This window comes from Pongo abelii, chromosome 6 (assembly GCF_028885655.2).
Source record: "Pongo abelii isolate AG06213 chromosome 6, NHGRI_mPonAbe1-v2.0_pri, whole genome shotgun sequence".
NCBI lineage: Eukaryota > Metazoa > Chordata > Mammalia > Primates > Hominidae > Pongo > Pongo abelii.
In genome coordinates this window covers 94,951,463-94,969,309 of record NC_071991.2, presented here as the reverse complement: position 1 = coordinate 94,969,309, position 17,847 = coordinate 94,951,463, and the positions used below count along the sequence as shown (strand labels likewise).

The following is a 17,847-nucleotide window of genomic DNA, read 5'->3' as shown; positions in this document are numbered from 1 at the left end:
GGAATTTTTGTTTTTGACATACCTTCATCATTCTTCGAGCATGTTCTTGTATTCTTGCTCATTTTATATTTTAACTACTGTGGCCTCAAAAAGAGCCATTCCTCTGAAAAGCTTCTATAGGGAAAAATGGTATTTAGAACTCATTATCTGAGTAATAGCGGTACTTATGGCTATTCTGATAATATGCTCCTAAGTTCTTTCACTCTTTAAGTAGGGACACAAAATGTATGTATTTATATTTGTGTGTCTCTGCATATATGTACACATACAATTACATCAATGTTTATTTGTTAACTACACACACATGAACATATACATATATATATATGGAAAAATATAAGTTCATTCTGATACCTTCAATTTTAATTTATCCCCACATGGTTCATTACAGTTTTCTCATTTTCCACAATTGTTACTCACATCTCTGACAGGAGAAACCATCCTTCATTTATCTTTAGCTTTTTATCAGTCCCCCAGTATGTAATGAATCTCCCCCATCTCTCCTACCATCCCCTTCTCACTGCCAGTTCTGGCACCCTTCTCTCTGTCTTTGTATCTCTCTCTCTCTCCCCCCTTAACTTCTGACTTGCCATACTGAACCTTCTCTCCACAAGTGATCTTCCCTATCTCTCTCAGATTCTGGCTTTCTACCAGATCTTTTGGCTGATATGATAGATGGTTTGGGTTTAACCCAGCTCTTTTCATGTGTGAAAATGTACATCACCTCTTAAAAAGAGAAGACATCTTTCTTTTCTTCTTCTTCTTGTTTTATATTTATGTCGTTAGGGCTAGAAACTCCAAACTTTTGGCCATGTGGAAGGTAGTTAGAGTTACAAATGTCAAAATCCAGCAGATTGAATTCAAGTGCAGGTTCTGCCACAGAAATCAGCTGCATGAGCTTGGATAAATTAAAACATTTTCCAGGCATCATATGTTATGTGAGAATTAGGATAGTAAAAACCCAAAGGGGATATTATGTATGCAAAGTTATTATATATGTGATATATAATAAATATTCAATTTATGTTTATTACTGCTCTGGTTTCCACAGGAAAATTTACTTCTCAGAGAAAAAAAAATCATACGTTAAAATCCCAGGGAATGCTATTGTGAGTTTGAATTGTTTGGGAGCCTCCTGGAGCAACCAGATTATACAGACCATTTCCATACTTCCGAGAAGGAAGAAATAATCATTTCTACCTCATGAAAATATGCTAAATATGCTGCTAAATATTTTAAAGATGGTTTCATCTTAATAGAATGATAATCAGGTTTATTTTTCACTAGTAAAAAACACTGTTTAATATATTTTATAAAATCATTCACAATAAAAATATTATTGTACCTTCATTTATAGAAAATTCTTTTTGTGTCCCTATAAGTTCATAATGTACTGAGTCCCCTATGTCTCTATCAGTTGCTGTCAACTTGACCAGCTTTCTTCCAACAGACAGATTTTCATAAATATTTATAGGTGCATCTGGTATATATCTGTGGGACAAAAGGATTTTTTTTAATCAATCAGTATAAACAAATGTATTTTTTCATCTATGTCACACAGCAAATATTTTACATTTCATATAATATGTATTGTGTAACAGTTTCAAGTCTGGCCTTCTTAATGTTTCCTCGTTGTACATTATTAAATCTATTAGAGAATGTTTACATTTTATAAAATGAACTTAAATGTTTCTTTTACCTGTATCCTTTTTCAAGTCCTTCTACTGATTGGTAAATTGTACTTTATTCCACATTACGAAATACTACAAACGTTTTTGCAATGATTTTCATTATCTTTGTGTTTGGGCATATGTCCATATCAGCAAGTGTTTTTTGCCCAAATTCCCTTAAATACCTACATTGACTTTGCAATATGAACATATCAATGTACATTTTCTACAATATTTTCATTATTAAAAATAAATACCAGAAAAATATGAAGCTTTGGATTATTCCATCAAAAAAATATTGGTTCTCTTCTGTAGTTTCAAGGCTGAAATAAAATGAATTGGCTTCCAGTGTAGGTAAAAAGAGCAATAAAATACGACTAATCAAGGTTTATTTTCTAGATCATTTAAAATATTTTTAAAAAATTAACAGTGGAAACAATAGCCAAACACTGGTCTTTACCCTGCTATGAGAAAAATTTCTGTGGCTTAATCTTATCATTTAAATATTTAGATTACTCATTGCTTACGTAAGAAGAGGACTCTCATCATTGACATTCTGGATGTTGATACTGATGGTGCCAATGCATAACTCCAAAGACAGGTTTTGCCTATTTCTCACAGCAATCACTAAATGGAAATGCTAAAATAAATAAGAGAAGATATAATGTGGGTTTTTTTTTAAGTGCTTAAAATATTTAATTTTGGCCAGGCGTGGTGGCTCATGCCTGTAATCCCAGCACTTTGGGAGGCCAAGGTGGGTGGATCACCTGTGGTCAGGAGTTCGAGACCAGCCTGACCAACATAGCGAAACCCTGTCTCTACAGAATTAGCCAAGCCTGGTGGCAGGTGCCTGTAATCCCAGTAACTCAGGAGGCTGAGGCAGGAGAATCACTTGAACCTGGAAGGCGGAGGTTGCAGTAAGCAGAGATCGCCCCATTGCACTCCAGCCTGGGCAACAAGAGTGAAATTCCATCTCGAAATAAATAAATAAATTTAAAAAGTAAATAAAATCAAAATGTCAATATGCACTTTCTAAATAAAGTTAATCCTGAACTTTGTATGAGAGAACAAAGAAACAAAACGAACAAAGGCAATTTGTTTAGGAGTGAATGGAAAACAGCAAAGTTGACTATATGAGAAATGATCCTATAATACCAGGGTGAAAAGTATTATTATAAGCAACTAGCCAAATGTCCTGGAAAAATAGTTGTTGCTTTTTTTTTCTTTAACTCTCACATAGTGAGATAAGTTCTGGCCAAAACATTTGCGGTTTAGAAAGTCAAGTTTTAGTTAAGATGATGTTAAAACAAACAAACAACAAAACACAACAACAACAACAAACAGCCTGATAAGTCTACTACTAGAAATGTTGAGAATTGCTTAAAGAAACTGGACAACATTTGAAATTTAAATAGTCTCATTTTCCAGGATGATTTGGTAGGAAAAAATGATTTGTTGTGTGTTTTCATCTCCTTATACCTCACTCTTCTTTCCAACTATTCCCAAATTTCAAATTTGATCAGGACATTGCAGGGAAAAAAGGCCACACCAGGTCTCCACAATCACATAAAGCCAAAGAGAGAGGCACTTTTTTAGATAATTCAAGACTAAAGAAGTGTACTTTTATTTAATTACCCAGAACATTGCCTCTGTTCCATGCTGTTGAATATGTAGACAATCCCTTCTCCAACTTTTATGTACACCCACAGAAACACACACAATGATTGAAATAATATTTAACTAAGGTCTAATGAAAAAGTACACATAATGAATCACATAAGCGTCGAAATTTATTTTCTTTTAAAATGAATTTCTGCTTGATCTGGGTGAATATGAAAATGCAATTACATAAATTTGATAACTTTTTATTTCAATTTAGATACGTTTTTAAAAATTCTTTTATTGAAGGGTATTTAAAGGTATTCATTGTTTTATATTCAGTTTTATATTTAGTCTCATCTTAGGATTTGTTTCATAGTCCAAAAGAGGTTCAGTGGTTTTAGAAATAACACCGTTATGCGAATCCAAAGCAAAGTAGGCAGTGGCATTAATTGAAGAATTTAATATTAAAAACTGCAACACACACATACACACACAAACATGGTTAATACATTATTGAGTAAGCATGAATTCTGAACTGACAGCTTTGATGCAACGATTTGGCAAGATGTAAACCAAAATAAATTTTGTGAAGACAGTGCCTATAAACTAAAATCTGAACTTACTTTCAGTTCCAGACTTCAAAAATAATCTCTATATTCTTTCACATTTTAGTTGTATTTTTTCAATGCATTTTATACTAAAATATTAGAGCATTTTTGGTGAATAGCTTTGAATAATTTCATAATTAGTTTACTTTCTAGTGTTGCATTTACAGATTTTTTCAATATAAAAAAAAGCTGTTCCCTCTTGAATACTCAGGAAGTACATCTAAAGGAGGCACATGCACTGAATTATTTGGAAGAAGCTGTTTGATTTCATCTCTAAATTGATTTTCTGTATGGCAAAAATAAAATATTGCCTTGGACAAAGCTATTATTTTTATGGGCATCAGTATGTTTCTCTCCATTGTTATCAAGACAAGTATTAAAGATTTTGAAAAGGATTTCATAAAGAAATTATATTATAGACATTTACATCCAGATTCCGGCTCAAAAAAAACCCCCAATAAAACCTGGGAGATCTGATACCCAATGCCATTTCCAAAAAATGCATAATAGCCATTTTGATGTTCATATTAACCATCTTTCATTTGCCTGTAAGTGAACAACCAAAGTTGGCTTATATTAGACTAAAATCCTCTTAAATATCCTTATGAAAATAATCTCTTTGTTTTCCCCATTATGGTTTTAGATTTGTTAAAAATCATCATTTTCCAAATGTTTGTTTTCTCTTTCCTAATGACTTTTACAATAAAATCCAGATATTACATTAATTTTTGGTAATGGAAACTATGCACATAAACACATAATTATAATTGATACTTTTGTAGACACCCATCCTCCACACATATGGACATATTCTAGTTTAAATGCACACATCCACGTACCCCAATATCCCAAGTCTATCCTCCCAACACGCACACTAACACATTCACACAAATAGATGAGCTGAGCCTGGTATACCAGGAATTAAATTGTTCCTGTGTTGCAGTCTGTCCTCAGTCTGAAATTCACATGAGCAAAAAATGTAATCAAGTGTATTAATCAATACCTCATTATAATCAGGTAACCAGAAAAATTATATACAGACTAAGTTCTCCACAGAGCTCTCTCCCAAACTTTAGTTTCAACCATATTCCCAAGTGATATTTATGTATATCGTTATAGCAAGCATGAACAAACAGAAAAAAACTTAGTCTCTTCTATGGAGAATTTGACTCACTAAATTTAGGGCAGAGTATTCCAGTGCATTAATCAGATTTATGATATATTGCATCATCAAGAAAACAATTTTTTTCTTACAAATATAATTAGATTATAGGTCATATGTATACCAGAAAAATTTCTGAGAAAATATATAGTGATGAATTATCTTAAATTTCTTCTTTACCCCCACTTAAGCTGTAACCATTTTGTCATCTAAAATTTATTCTCTTCTCTTTATGAATTATTGCTAAAACCAGAATTAATATGAAGACCTAAAATATCCTTTACTCACATTGTATGTATAATAAAGAAAATATGCCTGATTGGGATGAATAAAAGGCAATGAACAATGAAAACATTCTATTCATGCTCGTAAATGTCATCAGATAAATGCCAATAGACGTAAGCTCTAGTTTTTCACAATGCTTTCAGACCATTTGAAATCTGTTGCTTTCATTTTGAAGCCAGAGCATTTTAATTCTATGTTACTACTTCCAAAGGTTCAAGTCTCCTCTCTCACTTCAGTGACTACCATACACATAAAGAACACTTTAACAGCCTGGCAAAATAATATTTTGTGCACTAAAAATTGAGCACTCTTTTGGGTTTTTTTTCTCATCCAAGTTGGGCAAAAATAAGTAGATGAAAATAAAAAAAAAACTTACTTCAACTTCCTGTCCTAGATCTGGATCTCTTGAAAGAATCATATATATATAAAAGTAGATGCAGGAATGTTTTCAGGAACAGACACTGAAACACCTATACAATTACACAATCATGAACAATAATTTAAATTCAAATGTCTTTCTTTCACTTCTTGCTTCATGCTGGTACCATAAATTACCATGCTGTATTTTCCTTAAAACGGTCTTCTTCATATTTCTTTCAGAGAAACAAAAAACCCCTACAAATACTTACTCCCATTAACATCAACATTTAAAAGAGCCATCATAATTCAGGCTGATATTCCTACATTTAAACTTGGGGCTACTGTATAGAATGGGATATAATTGCTTAAAGTCAATGGCCACTAAGATATGATCTCTACTTTTATTCTTTTATATTAGGATATTGAAGCTTTTTGTCTCCTTTCACAATCATGTACAAAAAAACTAGAGCACAACCTGTGAAGACAGGAAGAAATGCACTTGAATTCCTGCTCCATCACTATTCTCACCTGTACAATGGGGATAAAGTACTTCTCCAATCTTAGAGTAGTTTTGGAGATTAAATAAAATACTATACATAACACATCTCTCAAATGCTCAACAAATGCTACTTGCCTTTTTCCAACTATAGCCCCTCATCCTCCTTCCAATGCTACCAACTATGATTGTGTAATTCCAAAATCAAATAACATAAATGCACATTTAGACTACTGACAGTTTCTTTACCTGTTACGTGATTCTACAAATACTTTCTTTTAAAAGAGAAAAGGCTTAATGTTTACTGTGCAGCTGAATCTTGGATATCAAATCCAGTGAATATTGTATCACAATCTAGACTGTACAGGACTAGACCTTTACAGGACTTTCTAAGGATGTTATAGAACAACTTTGGTGTGACTAGGACTTGCTTATTTTGAACCTTTGTTTCAAACTGAACATGTGTAGGCAGATTCTCTAATTTAGTGATTTGTTCTGGTTAATTATAGCAACTGGATAATTAAACCCAGTAAATGAATTGAATATGTGTGTGTCAAATCAGCAGCTTGAAAATCATGTCAATGTCTTTGGTAATTCTTGGTCACAGAGACCCACAGAGTTGCCCTACTTTAAATAGAAAGCGACTTCTTCTCGCTTCTCTTATGTCCCAAGGCCCACGGCCCAGATGATGAAAGAGAAAGACATCCCGATCTTGATACTGCTCTAGCAGTTTATGCTGGTTCAGCCAAGCTTGTGGTAGAAATTGGGTCAAAATGACTTCTTGAGATCACGTGTATCTTTTTAAAGTTTACTATAATTTTGGAAGACTGAAAGGAAATTACAAAGAACATCAACTAAATTGTTTCAAAGTGGTCCAAAAGATCATATCTTCACAAACACCAAACCCATTCCTTGGTACATTGCCAAGGCTCACCTAGGAGACTTTTCTTGGTTAGATTTAGTTTCTGTGAACAAATTTCTTTAATATAAACTTCTATTTTTAGATAAGTTTATTATTATGTATATCAGAAGATATGTTCTGATTCAAAGTAAGAAATCTGTGTGTTTTGCGTTTTGGAACTTTTGGGTTTCCAAAAAGGTGATGTTTCTGAAGATTGAGAAGAGATAATTCTTGTGGTAAGAAATAGAGCAGCAATGAACAGGCATCCAGGAAAAACAAAACAAAAAAGAGATTATTTTAATGAAGTTTGCCTTGTTCCACTTGCCCTCAACTTCTTTTTTATCTCATTGCCTCCCAGTTAGTTTGGTAGTTTCTCTTAACAGAAATACAGAAAGAAAATCAGTAAAACAAAGAAAGTAGAAGGAGTAAAGTCTTTATGGTAGATGAGCAAGTAAAGTCAGAAATAAATGGAGAGAAAAAAATGAAAAGACTAACTAAAAGAGCAGATATAATTGTTGAGATCCAGTGAACCCAGCCAAAATTAAATCAAGCCAATCTATGTTTTCTGAGATCCAATCATGTGCAAGATCTCCAGTATATTCAAATGTTTTAAAGATTGTGTTTTTAGGTCCTCATGAAAAACACAAATACACATAAGAGTGAGGTTAGGGAACAGTATATGAGGTTGTGATTGGTTTGACACAAAGTAGAATAGCATATTTTATCATTTTATACACAAAGACTTACTGATTCCAATAGACAATGCATGCTTTCTTTCATGAGGTAAGTAAAAGAATAAAATTTGATTTACAAAACTTCATTTATCAAACTTTTCAGGACTATGTCTATTGTAATCATACTGAAAGCTACCTCCATATATTACTTTAAATCTATTATAGTTTGTACAACTGAAAATTTATTTTAAGCATGTATTTTTGGAGGCAAGAAGAGCAGATGAAATAACTACATACTACTAGGAATAATGACACTTAAGAGGCTGAAATTTTATAAATACAGCTAGAATTTTTAATTTAAGAAACATTAAAAATGAATACTGGAGCATGTTTACTAAAATGTTAGAAAAGAATAATTATAATCATACAAAAATAAATAATGATTATATACAAATGGTATATGTGTTTATAATTATCTATTTATATGTGGTGTATATATTATTGTATACACCAAATTAAAGGAAATGTGTTTATAGTTTGTATCATGTATCTTTTCATGCTTATTATTTTTTGAAGATAATCTTTAATGGTTAGATAGCAATTCATCAAATGGACATAGTATCTTTTAATCAATTTCCTGTTCTTAGACATTTTGGTTATTTCAAACCTTATACTATTACAAACTTCGAACATAAATCTTGATTATATCTCCAATATTTCTGTAAAGATGAATTCAGGGAGAAATAGGTAGAGATTATAATCATTTTTAAAATAACTGTTCATGAAATAGTATTCTAGGTGGTTATTCTAAAATCCCACTTTATGAAGGTGATAATTTCTGTATACCCTAGCCAATGCTGAATTTTTTCCTATTATTTTAATATTTTGGCCAATTTAGTAGGTGAAAATTGTATTTTATTGTTTAGATTTTTATGTGTTTGATAACTTGTGAGGCTACATATCAATCCATATGTTACAGATACACTCAGAATAATTTTGTCATTACTCCTAATCCCCTATCTACCACACACAGAAATAATTATAATTTGAATTCAAATTTGAATTACAGTAACTATTTTTTTTTCTTTTTAGGAACATGCTATGTCTCTCAATTTATTTGCTTTTATTTACTTCCCATTTATAAAACTAGAAAGCTTAAACTATAATTCCAAGTTTTATTTTTAAATTTTATTATTGTCTCATGAATTTTATCAATAAAATTGACTTGTATTATACCTGCTCCTGTTGAAAAACTTGGATCACAGGAAATAGGATCGTCTACATTCTCCACAAAAACTGTAAACGTATAGCTGCTGGTATTATTCCCATTATCTGTTGCCTCAATTTCCAAAGAGTAGATTTTGGAGTTACTTGGGTTGACAAGATTCAAAGGCTGAAGAAGAGTGATTGTTCCTGTGACTAATAAAAAGAAATAAAATGAAGAAAAATGACCAAACTAAGATAATCAGCCTATGCTAACTTATTTATATTGATGTTTTAATTCACTTAACAATATACTTTTTCATATATGAGAAAAGCAATATTTAGCAATTCTATGTCCATTGGAAATATTTTCTTAAAAGCTTCTGTTTGCTGGGCGCGGTGGCTCACGCCTGTAATCCCAGCACTTTGGGAGGCTGAGGCAGGCAGATCATGAGGTCAGGAGTTCGAGACCAGCCTGGCCAGCATGGTGAAACCCTATCTCTATTAAAAATACAAAAATTAGCTGGGCTTGGTGGCGCCTGCCTGTAGTCCCAGCTACTTGGGAGGCTGAGGCAGGAGAATTGCTTGAACCTGGGAGGTGGAGGTTGCAGTGAGCCGAGATCGCACCACTGCACTCCAGCCTGAGTGACAGAGCAAGACCCTATCTCAAAAAATAAAATAAAATAAAATAAAGCTTCTGTTTGCTTTATGGTTACATTGTAAATATAATTAAATATTAAAAACGGTTGCATCATATTTTCAAGTTTCTACATTATTCATTTACTAAGCATAGATAGCATCCCTGCTTAAAAAATATCAAACACAAACCAGAATATTTTACTTTAATTACAACAATAAATGCTGTTTTTGAGCCTGAAAAATTAGTCAAACCATATTAAAATCTTAATCATTCATTGCTTCTACCGTCTATCTTAACTCAATCTTATTGTGTACAAAAATGAAAAATGAGCTCAGACGTCAAACTTATAAAAAATGTCAATAACAAAAGTGGCTCTTTATTTCTGGTACCATCACCTATCTTCCCTCCCGGAATTTCTCCTTTCTTGTTCAAAAATCTTCCACCTTGACCCTACCCTGAATGTCTTCATAATTTCCACAAGGCCTTGTGGAATCTCTTCTAAATCGTCTCTAGCTAGTACATCATTGTTTATTAATGGACTTCTTCTCCTACTGATATTTGCATCTTGAAGTTAAATGTATTAAGTTGCCAACAACTTTCAGGATTCAAATAAATTATCTCAAATATTGAATGATTAGTATGATGGCTTTGTAATATGCCACATTTGCTAAGCCAAACTGTATTTCTCAGAATTCTATTTTGTGTGTGTTTCAGTTTGGTGAGACACAGGGAAATTCTTGACCAACTTGGAGGGTAGAAGGGTAGCAGCATCCATTTTGTTTCTTACGCATGTTTTTGTTGATCTGCTGTGTTACTGTTGGTGTCAACCAGCTTCAGCTAAATCTGAAACTGCTTGACCCACTGCTGGATATTCTTTCAGCTTCTCTGACCCCTAGAACAAGTCTATATACTCAGCCCTGTGACGAAAGGCTCAGCTTCTGCAGAACACCCACACAAGCAAGGTCAGAAGCACAAAGAACTAACATGGGTTTCAATTCATTCTTCTGGGGCCCAGCATATGCTTGTGTGTTGCAGACTACCCTTAACCTCCCCTACTTTGTATGCATCTTCTCTTCCTGCCTTCCTGCCTTAGGGGTGAAATCTTCAGCATCAGACACAAAGCCTTACAGAGACTACTTAACTCACTGCTACAGTGTACTCTTTTCTTTCTTTTTTCTTTTTTCTATGAGATGAAGCCTCGTTCTGTCACCCAGGCTGGAGTGCAGTGGTGCAATCTCGGCTCACTGCAACCTCCACCTCCCGGGTTCATGTGATGCTCCTGTCTCAGCCTCCCTAGTAGCTGGGACTACAGGCACCCACCACCACGCCCAGCTAATTTTTGTATTTTTAGTACAGACGGGGTTTCATCATGTTGGCCAGGATGGTCTTGATCTCTTGACCTCGTGATCCACTCACTCGGCCTCCTAAGGTGCTGGGATTACAGGCATGAGCCACTGCGCCCAGCCTACTGTGTACTCTCAGTGGTTATTTTTCTCTGGTTGTACCCTGACTGATAAAACCAGCTAGTTTTATCAATCCATAAGAGACAACCCATAAGAGAGAAATATTTCAGAACAGCAATCCTGTTCACACAGGCAGAAATCTGTTCATAACAAATATCCAAAACCTAGTCATTCTGGAAAAGTCCCAATTTTCTCAAGTCAAATTGAAGAGAGAGATATGACATTTCATCCTATAATTTATAAGGATGCACAGAAGCATTTCTATTGAGTGCCTCTGAAAAATGATAGCCAGTTATAAAAGCAAGGTATTACATCACCCATTATTTCACAAGAATGTCATTTTCAGAAATAGGAAAACAGCAACTGTCAAACACCACATGTTTGGGGAATGTTTTATTCTTCAGATTTAATTTAATTTTGAAAGGGCAGTTTTACCAGCCTAAGATCTAATGGAAGTGCAGAGATTAGATAGTGAATGTTTAGCCAAAGTAGGCTAAAAGTATTTATTTAAAACGTACAGGGGTCCAAACCAAACATTTTCTGCTGAGTCTTAAAGGAATAAATGATACTGCTATCTTCATCTCGATCTGTTGCTTTTACTCCTGCTATAATTTCTCCAACAGATTTCTTCTCAGTCACATTAATAGAATCCAAAGGAAATGGCCTTAAGAAAAAATGGCGATAAAAAATTTTGAGGATACAAATTTAAGAATTCTTACACACATAATTGCCAAGTTATGATAACTTGTAAATAATCTTTTGGATTTATAATATCACCTTCCTCTTGTCAAGAATTTAACAAGTCCCAAAGCTATTCAAATATTGAACAAATCCATTTGTGGCACAAAGTTATTTAACTTTTTGCAAAAGCACTAACTTTTACTCACATAGTCTCTAGCACCATGCACGTCAAAGACATGACCTAAGAGAGATGGAAAATGAAAAACAAAATGGAACAGTGCACCTCCATTATTCCAGATATTCAATGCATGGAATAATTGGCAACTGAACATAAATGACTAAATATATTCGTTTTCATCTTATTATCTGATATGTTGAAACTCTGTCCAAAGTCATCACTTATTAGGGCAAGTTTCCAGACAGTTCTCGTAAATATATTGCTTAATCTCTTCCAAGTCGTACAGAAAAGTCCTTGATCAATTTCCAAAACATTTCTGAGGGTTACATTTAGTTCTTATTCAGCCTTTCATTCAGGCATCAGACATTTATTGATAACCTACCATGTGTCACTCCAGTTAATGTACATGACTAAGTCTTAGTACTTGTTCAGATCTCACTGCTACTGGGAAACACAAGGATAAACAGCTATAATACTAGGTAATAGATGCTGTCAGTTTGCTGCAAATTTAAAAAAGAGAGAAGACTAATTCTGGGGATAGAAGAGAGGTTCAAGGAAGTCCTCAAAGGAATGTAAATTCAAAGGAAAAGTGAGTGATACCATCCCTTGAGCAACCTTCTTGATCACAGTAATCTAATGTGGTTTCTCCTCTACAGTGTTTTCTCCTTTGTGCCATAACATAATGTAAATTATAATATTTATATTCTGGACCACATTAAATCTTTCTCTTAATTGTTACTTAACATGCAGTATCGCTTGAGAGATGAAAAAGGTAGTTGAGGGCAATATTTCGATAATTTTTGCATTGTTTATAATATCTAGCATTAAATTCTACTAAAAAGTAAAATCAATAAGTTCATGCTTATTGAAGACATGAAGGCAGCAGAAAATTTTTCAAAAAATTGATGGCAACTCTACTACAAACACAGGAAAGTGATTCCTACAAATGAAGGATAAACTAAGCTCCAAATTACCTTAAGTTGTTCACATAATATAACTTAAAATGAATTTGGGGAATCAAACAATGAATTACTCTCCTTAGTCATCTGTAGAGATATAACTTAGTGATATACGGAAAGTAACTTGAAAATTATTTTTCTTTTTCTCTTTCATAATCTAAGAAGTATTTGATTCCTCTTAGATTGTAGCAATACATTTCATTACTACATTTTGAAGTATAGAAAAACATCTAACATTCATTGCGTTCATTATCTGCAAACAGTTTTGAATGCTACAACTGTACCTCCAGAGTATGGAAGTAAAATATTTTAAATTAAATACTTTAAGCTTAAGGTCTACCTTTCTCTTTATTTAAAATTAATGTAATTATTAAAAAGCAAGGTAGCAACTATGAATAATCTTCAGGAAAGGAAAAAAAAGATACACCAAGATCTTTTACCATATTACAATGTTGGTAACTTCTAAATTTGCTTTCCAGTATTTTCTAACACATAGTTTACTTTTTATCAGCATATACCTTAATCATTGATATATAGTCATATATTTTAACAACATCCAAAAAAATTTCTGAGTAGCTACATAATCTTTATTATCATTATTTATAACACAGTCGTCCTTGGTATCCATGGGTTTTATATTCATAGACTTAACCAACCATGGGGACAAAAATATTCCCTAAATACGGTATAACAACTACTTACATAGCATTTATACTATATTAGGTATTATAAGTAATATAGAGATGATTTAAAGTATACAAGAGGATGTGCATAGGTTATATGAAAATAAAACTACCAGCAGAGTGGCTCACACCTCTAATCCCAGCACTTTGGGAGGCCGAGGTGGGCGGATTGGAACATTTGAGGTCAGGAGTTCGAGACCAGCCTGGCCAACATGGTGAAACCCCATCTCTACTAAAATTACAAAAATTAGCTTGGTGTGGTGGCGCCCACCTGTAGTCCCAGCTACTCCACTCGGGAGGCTGAAGCAATCGCTTGAACGCAAGAGGTGGAGGTTGCAGTGAGCCGAGATCACGTCACTGCATCCCAGCCTGGGCGACAGAGTGAGACTCTGTCTCAAAAAAAAAAATTAAAAATAAATAAATAAATAAATAAATAAAAGAAAAGAAAAAGAAAATAAAACACCATTATAAAAGATTCTTGAGCATCCATAGCTTTTGGTATTCAGGGGAGTCCTGGAATGCATGCCCCACAGATACCAAGGGCCGACTGTATCTGTGAAAAGTTTATTTTAACCATTCTCCTATGTATATACTTTGAAATAAATATGCTTACTCAAATTGAGGCTTCTCATCATTTATGTTTCTAATCAAGATAATTAGTGTCCCTTGACAGAACAGACCTGTTGTATCTGTTGCTTTCAGTACAAGGTGGAAAACCTGGAAAAGAGTTTTTTAAAACTTTAAAAATACTATTTTATAATACATATATACTTTCACAATATGCATCCTGTTAGGTTTTTGTTTTGTTTTGTTTTCTCCAACTAAATATAGCTTCTTATTTTTCTTCTCATTAGTTAAAAGACATACAAGTGCTTTCTTACTTGTATTTACTTACCTTTCCTACTTAGTTAGATTCATTATAAGTTGCTTAATTTCATATGCCATTCAATTTCACTCAAAAGTCTGTGTAGCTTGGCTATATGCCTCAATCCAGAAAAAATCAAAACCCCTCCCAAATGAACAAATTCTAGATTTAATCTTAAACCAAAATATGATGCACTGAAAGTATTGACAAAGCAAGCTGTTTGATGCTAAACCCTAGAAACAGGAAGATGGGCTACTCTTTGGGATCCATGACACAAGGAATTTCCGAAGAATTGAGAATATCATCAAACATTGAATATTCTTCTCCTCAGCCTGTCATTCATCTCACCCCTTAGAAACTATTTACTCATATCAGGAAATGTCCTTTTGAAAACAGAAACAAAAACCAAACACCACGGAGGCAGTAAGTATCCACTAAAAACACTTTTTGAGCAGATATTCATTAAAACTCTGCAGCATATGACTCCATGCTGAGGAAAGGGCTGACAATGATTGTACCAAACCTCAGTCCCTTGGATAGGTAATTACGTGTCAGATGTCATATAATGAATTGATCAGTTATTCAGTGGAAAGGTGAAAGTGATCTTAAAGGACTTAGTAGAAGATAGGTTGAATGTCGGTCAAGGCAGGAGGTGAAGAGGCCCAGGAAGAGTCAGAGATATGGAGCTGAACTGTTTACATGCATGATGTCCATTTATCTTCCAGCTAACCTATCTCATATTGTAGTCCTAATACTCAAGCTGCTTAAAAGATATGTATCATTGGCCTCTCCACCATCCTCTAACATACAACACATCAAATTGAAATTTAAATAGAATTCATTGACTTTCTTCCACCATTTATGTTCTTTCAGGCAAGAAAGTTAAGATCTTCAACTATTAACTCTTCCCTCGAATTATCTTATCAGCAGCAAATTCTCTATTTTTACTCCAATCTCTTGCATTTTCCGCTTCTTACTATTTTCTCAATTACCTTATTGAAATAATAAATTTGAAGACGCTTCTGAAGATAGAAATTTTTTTACAATATTGTAAAACATTATTTTACAATCATAATAATACCAACCTTTATTTCTCGAACTACACACTTCATTTCTATGTGGACAGACTATCTCCAATAGCTGGTTTCTTTCTAGTCAGTTGTTCATACTTACATATCCTTCATTTTCCACTCAGAAAAATCATCGCTGAATGCTTTCCTTAAATTAAATTTCTCATGTAAATACCATACACTGTTCTTCTTTCTTACCATGTTAGTTTCAAATTCACCTGTAAGGTTTATGCCCAATCTTACATTGGCTGGCTAAGTGAGTTAACACTCTAAGTGGGGTAGGGTGTATGAATCATAATAGTTTCAATATGAAAACTTGACTGATTTAAGTTTCTTTCATTTCTTTGATGTTCAGAAAGATTTAAATTTTAATAATTTACTGATTTGGTTTTCCCAGATTAAAATGACACTTAATTTTTTTTCATAAACTTTTTTTGGTAGAACTAAAATGTTAAGACATAATCTCTATATTTGGAGTAACCATAAAGATTGGATGTAGGCTTTTGGTTAACCGCACAAATCCTCAGAAATGAATGACACAAAATATTAATCTTCCTTCAAAATAACAAGGTGTCTAATTTTTCATGAAGAGCTCAAAGTGATAAAAATTCTGTTTTATTCTGCATGGAAAAATAAATAAACATTTTAATTATATGATATCCAGTATCCAAATCCAGGGGATCTTCACCTCTTAATCTAACAACACCACTTATAGGATTCATTCCAAAAGAGTTTGCTCCTTTCTTTGGTCCAGATATCTGTGTCTCAATGGTGTACTAGAAAAATAAAATATGCATTACTCAAAACTGAATAAATGAGAAAGCATGGAAGATCATTAAGACATGATACTGGGGCAAATATATAGAAAGTTCCCTACTTTCACACTGACTAATTTCAGTTTTTCTTTATGATCTACTAGTATTAGAACCACTGACATCGTCTTTTTCAGAATAAAGGAAAAACCATATGGTTGTTTAGCCTATGAACATAACCAAAATATTTGCTCTTTTTTAAATAGAACTGCACAACGCTTTACAGTTTTCTAACATAAGTTTTTAAAAGCTTAATTTTTTTTTTTTTTTTAAACGGAGTCTCACTTTGTCACCCAGGCTGGAGTGCAGTGGTGTGATCTCAGCTCACTGCAAGCTCCACCTCCCGGGTTCCCGCCATTCTCCTGCCTCAGCCTCCCAAGTAGCTGGGACTCCAGGCGCCCACCATGACACCCAGCTAAGTTTTTGTATTTTTAGTAGAGATGGGGTTTCACCGTGTTAGCCAGGATGGTCTTGATCTCCTGACCTTGTGATCCGCCCTCCTCGGCCTCCCAAAGTGCTGGGATTACAGGCATGAGCCACTGTGCCCAGCCAAAAGCTTAATTTTTATTAAGTATTTGTTTAATATTAATTTAATTCTGCAAATTAATATAACACTGAAAGAGTGTACAGAATAAACTATCACTATCACTATCATTAAAAGTATACAAAATAAACTCATTATCAGTTTTAAGAAACAAAAGAATTATAATGGTATGAACCCATTTCAAGTGTTACCATTTCAAATATTAATGCAGTTTATAATTTAACTTATGCTCTTAATCTTCCTTTTTATTTATTTGCTGCCACTTCTTAGAATAGGTAAAAGTAGGTAAATATAGCCTCAAAAGTATCTGAAAACTATTTAGTTTGGAAGGAGGTAAAATTTCATTGAGGAAAAGTTTAATTACTTCTGTGTGCTTCTTTGTAATCTGATATGATTTCTAGCCTCTAAAAATAGAACTATTTCTCAAAACACTGAATTTTAAAACAATCACCTGTTTGGTTCCTATTATGTTTCTGAAAATGACAGAAGTGGTAATAATTACTTTCAGCTGGACCACAGCGTTTTAAAAAATTTATTGAAAAGACATCATGTAATAGGAAAGGTCTTGTGTTTCTAAACAATTTCATATTGGCTCATCCAAAACAAAATATTTTTGGAGTATCCCACAGGGATTTTGAATACTTTGACAATGGCACATCTATCACTGAAGGTTAATGGAAGGAAAAATTATCTCTTATAATTGCGAAAATCAAACACCAGGGGTATTAAGTGACTTCCCCAGTATTACAGCATCAGTTGGTGGTAAAGCCATACGTAGCCCAAGTCATCTGACAACCCCACTGCCATTTGGTGCTCCATTACTTTATACTGTGAGTTACTACATTAGAAGTAGTAAACCAGTTCAATACATGTTCAGAAAGAACAGCTGCAGAGCAAGCATGCTGACTTTTGTAGTCCATTGCATCGCTGAAGTCTCCGAAACAAACTTTATAGGTTCTTTTCATTTTGCCAAATCTCTAAGAGACTTTAC

General features: G+C 33.5%; 1 long non-coding RNA gene across 1 annotated transcript in view; it reads right to left on the bottom strand.

Moving 5' to 3' along the window:
* Positions 1-3,681: 3,681 nt before the first annotated feature.
* The window catches only part of LOC129060263 (uncharacterized), a 49,874-nt gene continuing 35,708 nt past the window's right edge, over positions 3,682-17,847 (bottom strand). Inside the window, exons 6-9 of the long non-coding RNA XR_008526842.1 lie at positions 14,246-14,282; positions 11,583-11,728; positions 8,995-9,177; positions 3,682-7,010 (exon numbers count right to left, since the gene is read on the bottom strand). This is a non-coding gene — a long non-coding RNA (uncharacterized LOC129060263). The remainder of the gene's footprint in view (positions 7,011-8,994; positions 9,178-11,582; positions 11,729-14,245; positions 14,283-17,847) is intronic.